Source organism: Mixophyes fleayi, chromosome 4 (assembly GCF_038048845.1).
Source record: "Mixophyes fleayi isolate aMixFle1 chromosome 4, aMixFle1.hap1, whole genome shotgun sequence".
Lineage (NCBI taxonomy): Eukaryota > Metazoa > Chordata > Amphibia > Anura > Limnodynastidae > Mixophyes > Mixophyes fleayi.
The window spans coordinates 59,173,388-59,190,371 of record NC_134405.1 but is presented as its reverse complement, the minus strand read 5'-3'; positions in this window follow the sequence as shown (position 1 = coordinate 59,190,371).

Sequence of the window (16,984 nt, the reverse complement as noted above, 5' to 3'; positions counted from 1 at the left end):
AGAACACAGCACAGCACAGCACAGCAAAGAACTGAACAGCACAGCAAAGAACTGAACAGCACAGCACAGCACAGAACTGAACAGCACAGCACAGCACAGCACAGCACGAGATATAGCAGGACAGAGGACCACCTAACACACCCTCCCTCTACCCTGATCAATGCCCGAGTGAAGATGGCGGCGACTAGTGGGGAATTTATAGGATCCGAGTATCGCGAGATCCGACAGCGGGATTATGACTCAGAGCCTCGGTTTCAGTTTTGCAATTGGCGGGAATGCCCGGATCTGTCTCGGATCCGGCTCGGATCGGCAACGTTCGGATGGGCTCGGATTTCAGATATCCGAGCCCGCTCATCTCTAGTTTAATTTGCACCTTTATAAAATAGGATACAAATTAGCAATGCTGAATTATAAAACATGCATGCCTATGATGCAAAGGTCAAAAAATATTGACTAAATTTCAAATTGTTCATTCTAATACATAAACACATTTAAAACAGTGTTGGACTGTTATGTTATAGTAACAAAATATAAAGAAAACAACATTACATGCCTTATATTGTTACACTAAATGTTTGTCATCTTGCTATGCAAAAGTGCAAGAGTCAAGGAAGCAGGGTCGAGACAAGGAAGAGAACAGAATGATTTAAACAATGTATCTTATGGCTGTGCAGTGGGAGGTTTTGGTCATGTGGTACATTCAGCTCTTACAGCCCTTTCTACATCATAAAAGCTTGGAAAGGGTTAAAATGATGAGTTGCTCTTCATTACATGGGACAGAGACTCTCATTATCTGGTTTAGACCACTATTGTTCTTACATGGACTTTAACAGACATTGAGACACCAACTCAGAATGGGAGAATTACAGGTGGGGCTTCTCTTGATCCCTTCCCCTAATAGATTTTATCCTGGCCAATCCCAGCATAGTTTTTTTGCTTTGCTTGCCTCAATAAATCAGACCCCTTGTGCCGTATTTGCATATTGTTAGAAGCATCTTGCTATGAGGAAACTCTGAAGCTGCTCGTGGTTCTATTCTATTATTAAGTTTGGCGGTGAAGGTGTAAAATATTGATGGGATATTAAATTAAAATGTTTATATTTCTACCAGTAAACATGGCTGATTTGCTCCATAACTAGCAAATAACAGACTTTCCCACTGCTCTTATAGTTATAAAGAATCAATTCAAATATGTTTTCCTTTAGAAGTGGCTGTAGATCCCATCTTTGCTGCTGTGACTGAGATAGATCTGGAAGTGCTAGCCTGATTCGTATGTTCCTACAGTTCTGCTGCTTCATCAGAAGACATCCTCTATTCTACTATTTCAGTTGTTAAAATATCACTGGATTTTAGTATTAATTTCCAGGTACAGGTGCATGCATCTATAGCAGATATTATGCCTTCAAGATTCAGTGCATGCAACACTGACTACAGATGTGGAAAGCCCAGAGTCTAGTCCACATTAGCCCTGACTTGGCAGCAACTTATACTGATAAGAAGAAGCTCCATTTAGAACCTGATGATAGTTACCTGAAATCTGTACAATGTCGTTGAGTGGAGGGGACTGACTTGCAGGACATAAACACATCACCCTTCACCAACACCTATCTTATAACAAAATAAACTTGACTATACTTATTCTCACTTCTGGATCTGGATTTTTCCTGAACAGCTAAATACTCCAGGAGAAATGTGGTATACAACAAAGCAAATGTATTTAAAGTCCAAGTGCAGAAAATATTTCGTTAAAAACCGGGAGATAGACAGAGGCTTTGCTACTAGTTTAATGTAACATAATAAAAATCACGTAATCAAGCAGCATTAAATATCCTAATATCTTCCCTGTTACTATAATTGTGCAAACTACAAGTATACAGAGATAAGTCTGAGAAGGACTAGTTGGCCAACTGAGCTTAGAAATTGTCAGCAAAGGTCCTAACAGGAGCCGTGGGAAGAACTTCTTGAAGCTTTTCTCTATGGAATATCTCTAACACTGAGATTGTGTCTCCTTGAAAAGTGTTCAAGATACTTGTGAGCCTCTTAGAGATCTTTGAACTGGAGTTTGATGTAATGCAGATTTTGCATCTATGCTAGATTTATGAAAGTCATGTGAGTGTGCTTGATGGTAAAATAATGCTGATACAGGTACATCCACTGAGAAATCTGTAGTTCTCAATACACTTTTCAATGTCTCTTATTATTCCTTGGAGAAAGTCCTTAGGATTGAAGTGGTCCTTTTTTTTTACACAATGTTGGACCTCTGGAATAAGAATAGATATCATGGCCCTAGTAATTCTGAACACACATTTAACACAAATTTTAGCTGGGACTACTAAGACAAATTTCCTCTTCCTGGTTTATTATATCAATGAGTTACTACATGATTTAACAGTAATGCACAGCACTGCATGAATTAAGGATTGTGAAAATAATAATGTAATAGAGGGAGAAGCAGCAATATTTGCCAAGTTGGAATATTTAAGTCTAGAAAATTAATTTTGAATTCCCAGGAAGGTATGTGTGTCTTTATCACAAGTTCATATTATGTTATTGTGATACCCCAAAACCTGAGTACCCTGAGGTGTATCTATATGTAAATATATGTGTGTACTCATGGCTATGTTCACGTACCCGCCGGTTTAGATTTGGTTACATTTGTTAATTGTTATAAGTGTTTATAAAGATTTAACAAAACAAAAAACAATTCTCGATGGAGAAGTGACAGTTGGGAGTGGTTGGTGGTTGCCGGGGGTGATGGTGGGGAGTGGTTGGTGGTTGCCGGGGGTGGCAGTAGGGGGTGGTTGGTGGTTGCCGGGGGTGACAGTGGGGAGTGGTTGGTGGTTGCCGGGGGTGACAGTGGGGAGTGGTTGGTGGTTGCCAGGGGTGACAGTTGGGAGTGGTTGGTGGTTGCCAGGGGTGACAGTGGGAAGTGATTGGTGGTTGCCAGAGGTGACAGGGAGAGAGGACTGTGATACATAGGATCGCTGAGAGAGATCCCTGTGTCTGGATAGACTGAGAGTGAAAAGATAGGGACAGAATGGAAATTGGATAAAGTGATATATAAACAGATTAAAAGTGAAGAAAGTGTAAGAAGAGAAGAAGTGAGCAGAAGAGAGGCTGAGGAAAAAGGAAAGTGCTGAAAATAAATAAGCAGTATAGAGATCTGTGAATACACAACAGAGACTGAGCTATGTACTGAGGACAGTGTGAGAGGAGAGAGACAAATTGGAGTTGTACAATAACAGTTAAACAGATACAGATCAGTATAACTCCACCATTACATCACTGACACTGAAAACATCAGCAGTTACTTAGACACATGTCACTGATCCCTATATACTTGAACTGCTTACTATAAAGAATCAGTTTTTTCAGACAAAATACAGAAATACTGTTTTTCCAAAATCTTCTTGTGAAGGTCGACAACCCCTTCATAAAGTGACTGTTTATAAAGTACAACGGGGTAAAAAAAGAAATTTATGGGCCCACGTGCACCACTTCTACAAATAGTTATTGAAATATTTGATGTAGGACTTAAAGTTGTATTGAGAAATGAAGCTATATATTAATGTTAGGTAATTATATATATATATATGTGTGTAAAGATTAATAATTTATTCTGGTAGAAACATCTATAGACATAGATTTCCAATAAGATATCAGTGTTATTGGTATGGCGAATTTAAAGGTTTGTCAATTGTAAATAGTTTTAAAGTGATAAGATATTGTTTATTACTTCTAAAATAAATATCAGAAAACCTCTTAATAATAAAAGGAAATTAGTTCAGAATTCACTTGTGTCATTTTAAATCTATCTGGATAAATCTCCTGACCTCTCTGGTGCGTAGAAAATTTTAATTGTTGAAACCAGAAAGAGAACTAGCTAATACTGGTAAGATGCAATTTTAATGTAATTCTCTAAATAACACCACACGGGGTATTACATTATTATACTAATGAAAGGCTTCTCTTTAAATCTGTATTGAAAGTGCAATATTTTGTTAATGCTACAGATTCAAGTTGTATAGTGAGTTCTCCCTGGTTTTCTGCTGCCTATTGTCAGACCAGAGGTCACATGTAGACTTAGCATATGGACCTGGGCCACATAGTCTTCACACCCTGATTCCTCTGCTTTGGGCTCAAGTACATCAACCCTGCCACTGCCACACTCAGAGCATTAGTGGTTCTGAATGAGGCAGATCCATTCAACCTCTTTTGATGGCAGTTATTGTCATACTCTCTTTCCCACAGGCTGCAGAATAGCTGAATTGGTGGTGATATAGCAGAATGGAATTGCTGATTTTCAAGTGTGTGCCTCAGAGGTAAGGTGTGTGAAGAAGGTAAAGGATTTGGTGCTCATGCATGCTATGGGTTCTGCCAAACACATCACTTAAGTTCCCTATAGCTCTCCATTTTCCACTACTTATTCACATTGACCATGTTAATTTTAGCTGTAAAGAGGCTATTTATATTGCCCAGAAAGTCTGTATTGTCATGATAAGGCTCTAAATGGCTTATTTGGATGTTCGGGTACCTGATCTTGCACGTTTTTGTAGTGATTATCTATTGTTCAGGTTTGATGGTCCCCATCTTAGCTGTTTGTGCTATCATACCTGGTAAACTTCTCTAGCTTGCTATTTGCCTCTGACCAGTAAAGCTGGATTAAATACTGGATACATGTGGGGCATCTGCTATGTCATATTGATAGTAAGTCTGCATTTAGTTTTTATCGTAACTTTGCAATCTGCTTCATTTTATCATAATTTCAGTTGGCGTGATTATAATTGCTGTTATAATCAGTACCACCGTATCAAGCGTTGAAGTAAAAAAGCTGCTACAGCTAAAGATTGAAGTTATAGTTACAGCACACAAAGTTCAAAATTAAAATAACCGTAGAATGTCGTTTTCAACAAATCTGTCTTTGAAAAAAAGATAGATATGTTATATATATATATATATATATATATATATATATATATATATATATATATATATATATATATATTAAACAGTTGTTCATCTGAACAATTGTATAACCATTGGTATTGATTAACAAAAAATAATACTATTTTCTTATCATGTCCTAAACTATGGCAGTTCTGCTCATCTCTAGTTATAGTAAATGTATATAATATATTAAAATATATCAAGTTGTCAATGTAGGGAATAAAATATTATGGTTGTCATGAAATCAGTAATAAACTTAGGGTGTAACAATATGATGATGCAGAGACACTGTATATCAGTTAAATCTTTATTTTTCTGCACTACTTAATTTTGCCATAACTACATTATTCAATATCATGCTTGATACATTCATTTTTTGAAAGTCCTTGTGAGATTTGTCAATGCAGCTCAAATGAAAGTGTCTTACAATATAATTTTTTACAGATATACTTTTCAAAAATGAAAGCCTGACATAAGTGTCTTACTACGGAATTTATCTACAATAAGCAATCACAACAGAGGACCTAATTCATCTAGGAACGTAATGTGAACACAACTTGGGTTTAAAAAGAAATCTAACGTAACCTGCGCCAATATCCGCCAGTAATCAATATATGCGGAACTCACGAAACACTTCCATTTGAATATGGGTATAAGTACGCTCTGGATATACTTTACTTATCGTATGCAGACAGATAGAACAGACTGCAGGATATGCACATGTATATGTGCACTACAAAGTCACATCAGAGCGCATGCAAAGAATATATTTTTTTAAAAGAAATTTAAAACTCATAATACTGTTATCATTAATAAAAATATATGTAAAACAATGAAATACATAAATCAGAATGTTCTTAATGCATACTGTACATAAAATATTTTTTTACAGTTTCTCTTATTTGCAAACACATGTTGTGGCATATATACATGTTAGTCATCACTATCAGTCAGCACTTACACCTGCCCTGCACGTGCTATGGCTAAGAAACACCTACCTAAGAGATTTCCTGAACTTGAATCGGACCCATGTGCCTACACTCTGCCTTGTCCAGCCCTAGGCGTACATTGTTTATGTTAGCTCTCCCTTTTCTATCTATGTTCCACCCTTCAAATCCTAGGAAGTCGGAAGAGTCATTTGCGCTGCGAGCAGGAATTGCATGCAGGCCCGGCGCTCCCATTAGGCAAGGTTAGGCACTTGCCTAGGGCGCCGGGCTCTGGAGGGCGCCACAGATTAAAAATTTCTTTAAAACTGTGCGGCGACCGCTGACCATACCTTTCACGGCCGCTGCACAGTTTCAGATACATCCACAGGGAGGGGGGGAGGGACTATTGATCATCACCACTGCCGCCTCTCTGCTCCGTCTCCTCCCCTCCACTCACTGAATTGTCGGGCCGTGACATCATCATCACGGCCCGATAGTGTCAGTGAGTGGAGGGGAGCAGACGGAGCAGAGAGGAGGCAAGTTAAGGTAAGAAAAGACGGGGGTGGGCGCCAATATTGAAAATAAGGCGGGGGGCGCGAGGCAGGGGTGCGGGGCGCCGATTTTGAAAATGTGCCTAGGGCGCCAAGGACCCTAGCACCGGCCCTGATTGCATGCAGTTACATTCACTGGTGTAAGTCTTAGTCCTGTTCTTGTGCATTTGCAGAGCAATTTTACACAATACACAGCACGCAAATGGACTTGAATTCAAAGATGATTCAGGCCCAGAGTGTGTAGAACAAACCACATATATTTGTCCTTGAGAAATCAGTTCATGCTTTGCAAAAGATGATGGAAAATGCAGTTTCAGATGGACACCCCTATCTCATGATCTCCGTGCCTCACACTTCCATACTCATAATATCTAGGGCTATTAGGCTGGTATTGCACTTTTATAGCTCAATTGTTACTAATATGTAAGATAATTAAATATGTTCCCAAATTATGAGAAAAACTGAGCTGTAGGTTATTGCATGATTTTGATTTATGTGTTTTTGACATCTATGCAAAACTTGGTAATTTTCCTGAAAGCAATCTTCATGTCTTTATTCCTTAAACTGTATATCAGAGGATTTAAAGTAGGGATGACAACCAGAAAAAGAGAAGAGAACAACTGGACAACTTCTTTGAAATTTGTTGAAGATGGCATCATGTAGACAAAGAAAAGAGTTCCATAAAAACAAAGAATGATTGTAAGGTGAGAGCTGCAAGTGGAGAACGTTTTGTTTCTCCTGCCTTTAGAGCTTAGTTTTAAAACATTTGATATAATCTTAAAATATGACAACATTATACAAAAGAAAGGGCAGAAGCCCATGATGAATGTCTCCAAATATACCATAACTTCAATGGTCGCCGTGTTGCCACAAGATATCTTAAGCATTGGTTTAATGTCACAGTAAAGTTGGTCAATCACTTTTGAGCTGCAAAAGGAGATATGAGAAGCTACAATTGTAACAAACAAGGAATTGCTATATCCAGAAACCCAACTTCCCACCACAAATAAAATACAGTTTATTTTCTTCATTAACAGTGGATAATGCAAAGATTTGCAGATAGCCACATAGCGATCATAGGCCATTACAGTGAGCAAGAAAATTTCTGTGCAAGCCATGGCTGTGAAGAAATAAAATTGGGCAAAGCAATGTGTGAATGAAATTGTATTGTCCCCCTTGAGGAAAATGTCCAGGAGCTTAGGAAGTGTGACAGAGGTATAGCAAATATCCACTGCGGAAAGGTTACATAGAAAGAAATACATAGGGGTTTGAAGATGGGAATCCGTTGAAATTAAAACAATGATCACCATATTCCACAACAGACATATTATGTAGAAAAATAAAAAGATGCCAAAAAGAATAATCCTTCCTTCACCATAACTGCCAAAGGCCAGAATATAGAAGTATGTATCATAGGTTTGGTTGCCCATAAGCTCAATGTTATTTGCCATCCTGCAGAAACAAGGTCAGTCATAGTATATCATCCAACAACCTCAACAAACAAACATATTCTCATTCATAAATAGATTCTTCATCAATAAAAATGCATTTTGTTTTCTTACTTCCTGTTGCGAAGTTTAAAAAATAATTCTGCTATACTTTAATACTGCTCATTAAAAAAAACTACATCACAATAAAAATCAATTAACTATTATGGAGAAATATAAAGAAACAAATTAATATAGTATAATGAATATAATGAATTCATACAATTATTTAATATAGTAACTCAAATGTAAAAAAAAAAGAAGGAAAGTATATCAATAATTTAAAATGTCATTAAAAGAAAAGAACATGAGGGTCCCCTATTATTATATTTCAAAATATTATACTTTATTACACTGAATATTCAGGGCCCAACTGCATTCATTTACTAATGTATATATTATCCTCAATGGTTGTGTTCCACCACAGATAAGTTGCCAGGAAAATCCACTTCTTACTTTTACAGTGTTATTTTGTTTACACATTTTTTCCTTTCAAACTCCATTATAATCTACAATGTAGTTAAGGAGTTTTCTTAATGTTCCCTTATATGTGCATTTTATTTTCAATAAACAACAGATTTCTCAGTTGTATAGTACGGGTTTTATCCTAATTAATTATGATAGTTGTATCATTACTGTTCTATTATCATTCACTCTCCCAATTTTTGCTGTGCATTTTCACCAGTCAATACGTCTTTCAGACACTCGCGGCCGGACGCAGATTTGAACACACTTTGGACGAAATTTACAGCCCAAAAATGTGCACACAAAAGTAGTGTATTTCAAGCTATGTTCTGCAGCACAGGTTTATGGCAGGCATACTTACAAAGACATACACAGAGCCAGCTTGTGAGCGCAAATAAACATTGTAAATACTTGGTTTCATAGGGAAATTCACATAATACAGCAGATATAACCTTGCTTATCATACAAGATCCTATATTATATGCATGATCATTGAAGAAACCACCCAGCAGCTTTAGAGTTGAAATCATAATCAGCCAATCAGCAGCGGATTGCTAGTCTTTGAGCTCATCATCATCATCAACGTGTATTTGCATCAGCCCTTATGGCCATGAAAGGAGTATCTGCATTTGCATTCTGGTCTGTATCGACTTTTAATTCAGCAAACATGCCATTAATGTGTTTGCTGTGTTTGAGAGCCCCTTCTCTCGTCTGTCACGCTTTTTCAAGCGCGAGCAGGCACAAGTGGATGCGTCAACTCTTCGAAGTCATGGACACTTGAGGTTTTTTTTTTATTTTTTTTGCTATTTTGAACAACGCAGATGTATGAAATGTGAACTGATAGAAAACTGCTAGAGAATTGCATTTTTCAAAACGGTCACATTTCAGTGTTGCATATCCTTGTCCCGACTTTTAACCATGAGAACGATACAAAGGGTGGGCAGCACGGTGGCTTAGTGGTTAGCAGTTCTGCCTCACAGAGCTGGGGTCATGAGTTCAATTTCCAACCATGGCCTTATCTGTGTGGAGTTTGTATGTTCTCCCAGTATTTGCGTGGGTTTCCTCCGGGTGCTCCGGTTTCCTCCCACACTCCAAAAATATACTAGTAAGTAAATTAGCTCCTATCAAAAAAAAATTGACAATAGTCTCTCTCTGTCTGTGTGTGTATGTTAGGGAATTTAGACTGTAAGCTCCAATGGGACAGGGACTGATGTGAATGAGTTCTCTGTACAGCGCTGCGGAATCAATGGCGCTATATAAATAAATGGTGATGATGATGATGATGATGATGATGATGAAATGGTGAGATGTATCAAGCAGCAGTTTTGCAAACTACGTGGAAATTGCAGGAAAAATGCTAGTAAAATAGATATGATTCTTATAGGTGAACTTGGTCAAGCAATATGCTACCTAGCCATTCATAACATAGGATGAGGCACCATTTACTTGAATATGAATTATGGAGAAAGCATTATTTATTTGTTAAGGGGCAAAATGGAAGTTATAATAAACATATGGGGCAAAATTAATTAATTAATTTATAATTAAATTAAGGAAACAAAATTATTTTATAATGAAATTTAAGTTGTGAATGTTAATTTATAATAAAATTAAGGGGCAATAATATTTTATATTGCAATTAAGGGGGCAATATTATATGATTGTTAATGGGTGCAATATTTAATTATGAGGGGGCAACACTTGTTATTTCATGATGGGGAAACCATTTATACTGCACAGTTATGACACTTCAAGTGCCGCATACACTTGCACCTAGGTGCATGCTGGCTAAACATACCATAGTTTAAACATCACATAAGGTAATTTAATTTTAAAATTGTAATCCCACAACACAAATTACATTTTGTGACATTGTGCAATTTTTTTTGCATGAATGCGCCTATTTTTAGTGGAAGTACATTGATATGTTCAACATGACAGTGTTGTTGGAAAAGACTGGGGCCTAGATTTACTAAGCTGCGGGTTTGAGAAAGTGGGGATGTTGCTTATAGCAACCAATCAGATTCTAGCTGTCATTTTGTAGAAGGTACTAAATAAATGAAAGCTAGAATCTGATTGGTTGCTATAGGCAACATCCCCACTTTTTCAAACCCGCAGCTTAGTAAATCTAGCCCTGGGTGTTTCAAGGCATGTCTAAATTAAGGCAGGCAAGACACATAAATGCTCCTTGTATTGCTCCCACATGCAAAAACAAGATCTTGCTTACTTTATGAAATATGTAAATTAAAATCCGAGGGCATTCCATGGTAATAGAGCAGAGCAGAGCTGGGACGACTGTGGGGAAAGTGAGGCATTTGGCTCAGGCACAGAGAGATAAGGAACAGTTGTGGGGCCAGACTGTTATCCCTGTTTATGTGTATGATTATTTTTTGTGCTTAGTGGCTGCTGCATTGGTGACAGTAGTGGGTGATCTGCATGGCCTGCTGACTATGTTTTGCCTATTGGCCATGCATGCACAATCTAGTCAGCAATGTATGACGTAAAAGAAATGGCTTTCCTATGCTAAAGAGCAATGGCTGGAGAAAATACTTGCAGGCTTATCTGTCAATATGGAGCAATAACAATTATTATCTATAACCACTTATCGCAGTGATCTGAAATCAGAAATCTGTTACAACTGCAATTTATCAATAAAATCTTGCTGAGTCAGCTGATTGAAACTCACCTATTTTTGCTGGAGAACTGGCTTTTTCCCCCTTCATAAATAGACCCCTTGGCTAGAAAAGATAGCTCGGGAAGATCATAAACAGCTGGGAGGAGAAAAAAGAAAATTGAGAGATTTCTGATGGAGTGGGATAGTGGAGGTAAAAAAAGTGTAGAAAAAAGAAAGTCCTTTGTGAAAAAAAAAGAATGTTCAGTGGAAAAAGAGTGTTGGTTGAGTGAATAGGTGTCTTTCAAGATGATTCATTAAATAGTATTTAATTCAACAGATTTATTATGACCTTGGGGAAACAGTAAAATAAAAATATCAAAGACAGATCTCTAGTGGAACATCTTACAATTATCTGCAGATGACACAAACCAGGATTTTATTTTTTTTGTGATTATCACCTATTTGAATATAAAATCAATACGTTTTGTTAAGCTTTGTTGTTGCTTATAAGCAGTACGCTGATTTTGCTTCTCTCCCACCATATTCTTTCTACCTCACCCCTTTTTCTTGTATTTTCTTGCATAATTTTATTGAATTGATATATTTATTATGCATTATATTTATTTATTTAAATTTTCTGTATTAAATGTTACTAGACTTGTAATCATTTTGTGGCTTGATGGTATGTAAATTGTACATATGTTTGGGAAGAGATTTTTCCTTTTATGATGTTTTATATGTTGATCTTGAATAGTAGAACCGTCAGTAGATCTTTTGTTAAAATCAGCAACCTGATCCAGTTCCTTGACTAATGCCGAGTAGCTGTTGGGAATATATTAATTTAACCAGATCTGTTATGATTAGTTTGGCATGTGCCTAATTTTCCTTATTGTTATATTTATTTAAAAGTGTTGTTCTTATTGTAAAAAATTGCTGCTTAACACTGTACCCCTATTTACCGCTACCTACCTCATTTAAATGAAAACGAAACCACCAGTAGTTCCCAAAGGCGAAAATATTTCTTTATCTTCTAATATATATGTAAAAATATTTGTGCAGATATTTTGCTTGCAATCATAATATTTAATTTATTTTAACTTTTTCTTTTCCACTGTTGACCTGCTGACCTGCTGATAGCTTGGTGGAAGTTTAAAAAAATGTAAAAAAATTATAAAGGCTTTTTCTGATAGCAGTTCCCAGCACAATGGGTAAAGAACAACTCAGTTAAACTTTAACATGGTCCTGAACTTAGTTTCTAATAATGCCATATTTTTCATAGCTTCTTTGTTCTCAATATAGATCATATCTACCACTCCTATAGAAATGTTCTAGACACTGCAAAACAAACATACTTCCAATCTCTCATCTATGCTCAGGCTTCTAACCCCAAACACCTCTTTAACACATTTAACTCTCTTCTGAATCCTCCTGCCCCAAATCCTCCAACTAACATCAGTGCACAGGATCTTGCTTCCTATTTCAAGGACAAAATTGATAAGATCAGGCTTGAAATGTTATCTCCCTTGACAAGCAATCTGCTCAATTCCTTTGTAGCACCCTCTGACACTCTCTCTTCATTTGATCCCACAAATGAAGAGGAACTTTCTACTCTCTTCTCATCTTCCTACTCTACCTCCTGTCCTCTTGATCCCATTCCCTCACAAATTGGTATGTCCTTGTCTCCTGTTCTCATTCCCCCTCTAACTAAAATCTGTAATCTATCTCTTTCTACTGGTATTTTTCCATCACTATTCAAGCATGCAGTGATTACTCCCATTTTAAAAAAACTGAATTCTGACCCTAACTCTCTCGTAAATTACTGCCCCATCTCCCAACTCCCATGCCCCTCCAAGCTTCTTAAGAGAATTGCCTACACTCGCCTCACACACTTTCTTACAGCAAACAACCTATTGGATCCTCTTCAGTCAGGCTTTCGCTCTCAACACTCCACAGAGACTGCGCTGACCAATGTTGTCAATGATTTGATCACAGCAAAAAATAACAACCATTACTCTCTTCTAATTCTCCTGGATCTCTCTGCTGCATTTGACACTGTTGACCACTCTCTCCTCATACAAACGCTACAATCCCTAGGTCTTGAAGGCACTGTCCTATCCTGGTTCTCATCCTACCTATCTAATCGCTCTTTCAGTGTTAATTTCTCTGGATCCACCTCAGCTCCGCTTCCTTTATCAGTTGGAGTACCACAAGACTCAGTGCTAGGTCCTCTGCTATTCTCTATCTACACCTGTTCTCTTGGAAAACTAATAAGCTCTTTTGGATTTCAGTATTATCTCTATACAGATGATACACAAATTTATCTATCCTCTCCTGATCTTTTACCATCTGTGTTGTCTCGCGTTACTGACTGTTCTGCCATTTCATCTTGGATGTCTTCTCGCCAACTCAAACTCAATCTTTCAAAAACTGAATTAATAATATTCCCACCCAAAAACAGAAGCTTCCTGCCTGACATTTCTATTTCTGTTGATAACATGACCATAAATCCCACCCCGCAAGCTCGTTGCCTAGGTGTAATCCTTGATTCACAACTGTCATTTATTCCCCACATCAACTCTATATCTAAATGATGTTACATACACCTAAAGAACATTTCCAGAATATGCACATATCTGACACAAGACACTTCAAAACATTAATTCATGCACTCATCATCTCCCGCATCGACTATTGCAATTCCCTCCTTACTGGTCGTCCCAAAGTCAGACTTGAACCCCTACAATCTATTTTGCACACAGCGGCTAGATTGATTTTCCTTACTAACCGTTATTCCTCTGCTGAGCCACTCTGTCAGTCTCTACATTGGCAGCCTGTATATCAACGAATCCAATATAAAATTCTTCTAATAACATACAAGGCCATGAACAAAATTGCACCGACATACATCTCCTCACTTATCTCAAAATATCTCCCTACTTGACACCTCCGTTCTGCACAAGATCTACGTCTCTCCTCCACTCTCATCACATCCTCCCATTCTCGGTTACAGGATCTTTTCCGGGCTGCACCCAATTTGTGGAATACCCTCCCACGCACAATAAGACTTTCCTCTAGTCTTCAAACCTTCAAGCGTTCACTGAAAACCTACCTCTTCAGACAAGGTTATGATATTCCTCAACCACCATCTTCATTTCCCTAGATTACCCGATTACCATCCTCTTCACTGCTACGCAAGACAACAACCCTCTGACCAACATTGCAACACACACAGCCCACTCAATACTTTTACCTTTGCTTTCTAGCTGGTCCATTGTGCAATATGAAGTAGCACATGCCCTTGTGTTTCTAACTCCCATTGTCCTATAAATTGTAAGCTTGCGAGCAGGGTTATCTTACCTCTCTGTCTGTATGTATTACCCAGTATTGTCTTATCAGTGTTTGTTCCCAATTGTAAAGCGCTACGGAATTTGCTGGTGCTATATAAATAAATGCTGATGATGATGATCCATGAAATATTGGTCACTTTTTTCATTATCAGAATGAATGCAATATAATGTATGACAAAATCACTGTTATGCACCTTTAACAATATAAAATTGAAAACACCATTTAATGTATCTGCACTGATAGACCATTCTATTTACTGGATTGTCAGATGTGGGAATATTGTCAATGCAATGAAAATGTTCAATAATGTGTTAAACCCACTTACCTTACCTAAGCAAGAAAGATCATAAGCTCACAGTGTAGTCATTAAGGAGCAATGAGGAAAATCAGTTAACATTATTATTTTTATAGTAAACAGTGTAATCGCATTAATTGAAGATATCCAGGTGTGTAAATTCAAGTACTTTCCCTGGAGATTCATTAAGTTTGTTAAGTACATCGTCATTTCTCCTTCATGTGGGAATTTTCTAGAGATGGGCGGGTCCGGTTCTCCGAGAACCGAACCCACCCGAACTTTGGGTATCCGAGTACCGAGCTGAGCAGCTCGGTACTCTCCCGCCAATTCCGAATCCAAATCGAGGCCGAACGTCATTGTGACGTCGTCGGATCTCGGGACTCGGTTCTCGCGATACTTCAACTTTATAAATACACGCCTCCACAGCAATCCATCGCCATTTGACAGAGGGAGAGAGCAGGGTGTAGTCATAGGCTAATTAGAGCAGGGACAGAGAAAGAATACAATATTGTTCTTGCAATTGCTCTAACCAAAATCGCTAGTGCAGAGAGGAGGATAGAGGTTTATTATTTTTTCTTCATATTTGGCACTCCCCAGCGCTTTTGGGTTGTCCCCCATAATTGTGCATTAATATTTCTGGCTGTCAAAAGTCATATCTGTCAGCAGTATCTACTCAATAAATGTTAGCACTCCTCAGTGTTTTTGGGGTGTCCTCTCTAATTGTGCATTAATATTTCTGGCTGTCAAAAGTCATATCTGTCAGCAGTATCTACTCAATAATTTTAAGCACTCCTCAGTGTTTTTGGGGTGTCCTCTCTAATTGTGCATTAATATTTCTGGCTGTCAAAAGTCATATCTGTCAGCAGTATCTACTCAATAATTTTAAGCACTCCTCAGTGTTTTTGGGGTGTCCTCTCTAATTGTGCATTAATATTTCTGGCTGTCAAAAGTCATATCTGTCAGCAGTATCTACTCAATAAATTTTAGCACTCCTCTGTGTTTTTGGGGTGTCCTCCCTAATTGTGCATTAATATTTCTGGCTGTCAAAAGTCATATCTGTCAGCAGTATCTACTCAATAAATGTTAGCACTCCTCAGTGTTTTTGGGGTGTCCTCTCTAATTGTGCATTAATATTTCTGGCTGTCAAAAGTCATATCTGTCAGCAGTATCTACTCAATAAATGTTAGCACTCCTCAGTGTTTTTGGGGTGTCCTCTCTAATTGTGCATTAATATTTCTGGCTGTCAAAAGTCATATCTGTCAGCAGTATCTACTCAATAAATTTTAGCACTCCTCTGTGTTTTTGGGGTGTCCTCCCTAATTGTGCATTAATATTTCTGGCTGTCAAAAGTCATATCTGTCAGCAGTATCTACTCAATAAATGTTAGCACTCCTCAGTGTTTTTGGGGTGTCCTCTCTAATTGTGCATTAATATTTCTGGCTGTCAAAAGTCATATCTGTCAGCAGTATCTACTCAATAAATGTTAGCACTCCTCAGTGTTTTTGGGGTGTCCTCTCTAATTGTGCATTAATATTTCTGGCTGTCAAAAGTCATATCTGTCAGCAGTATCTACTCAATAATTTTAAGCACTCCTCAGTGTTTTTGGGGTGTCCTCTCTAATTGTGCATTAATATTTCTGGCTGTCAAAAGTCATATCTGTCAGCAGTATCTACGCAATGGATTCAAAGCAGTCCACATATGATCTAAATGAGCAACCAGGTTCTGTCACCAGTCCTGATGTTAGTGTTCCCAGTACGTCATCTGGCCAAGGCGATGTCAAACAACAGAGTGTTTTCAAATTAGTGCAAAAAACAAAAACCAAAAAAAAATTTACTGTATTGAAGCGAAAACGAAGTGTAACTGAGCAAAAGTTAAGTGACGATAAAAAAAAAATTGCAAGCATGCCATTCTACACACGCAGTGGCAAAGAGAGAATGAGGCCTTCACCTTTGGCTATTAGTGGCAGATCCCAAAAAGTTACCCAGCCTACAATTGGTGCACAACTACTGTTACGCGTCAAAGCTGAGCTGCAAGATACCAGTGAGGCATTACAGGAGAATATTTGCTCTGATTCACAAATGACAACAATCCCTGTGGAGAGTCCATCCAACAGTGGGATGTCTAATCGTGAGCATTCTGCTGATGTGTGCCTTAATAGCCCGAGTGTAGCCGGTGATACCCAAATTGAGGATGCCACTTTGGAATTAGAAGAGGATGAGGGGGAGATTTGTGTAGGCGACGAGGGCGCTAATGAGGATGTTGATGAGGATGAGGTTGTTTGTGTAAGTCCTGCACCAGTGGCAGCAGTTCTGGCACGTGACAAGAAAAAGGCCATTGTCATGCCTGGGCATA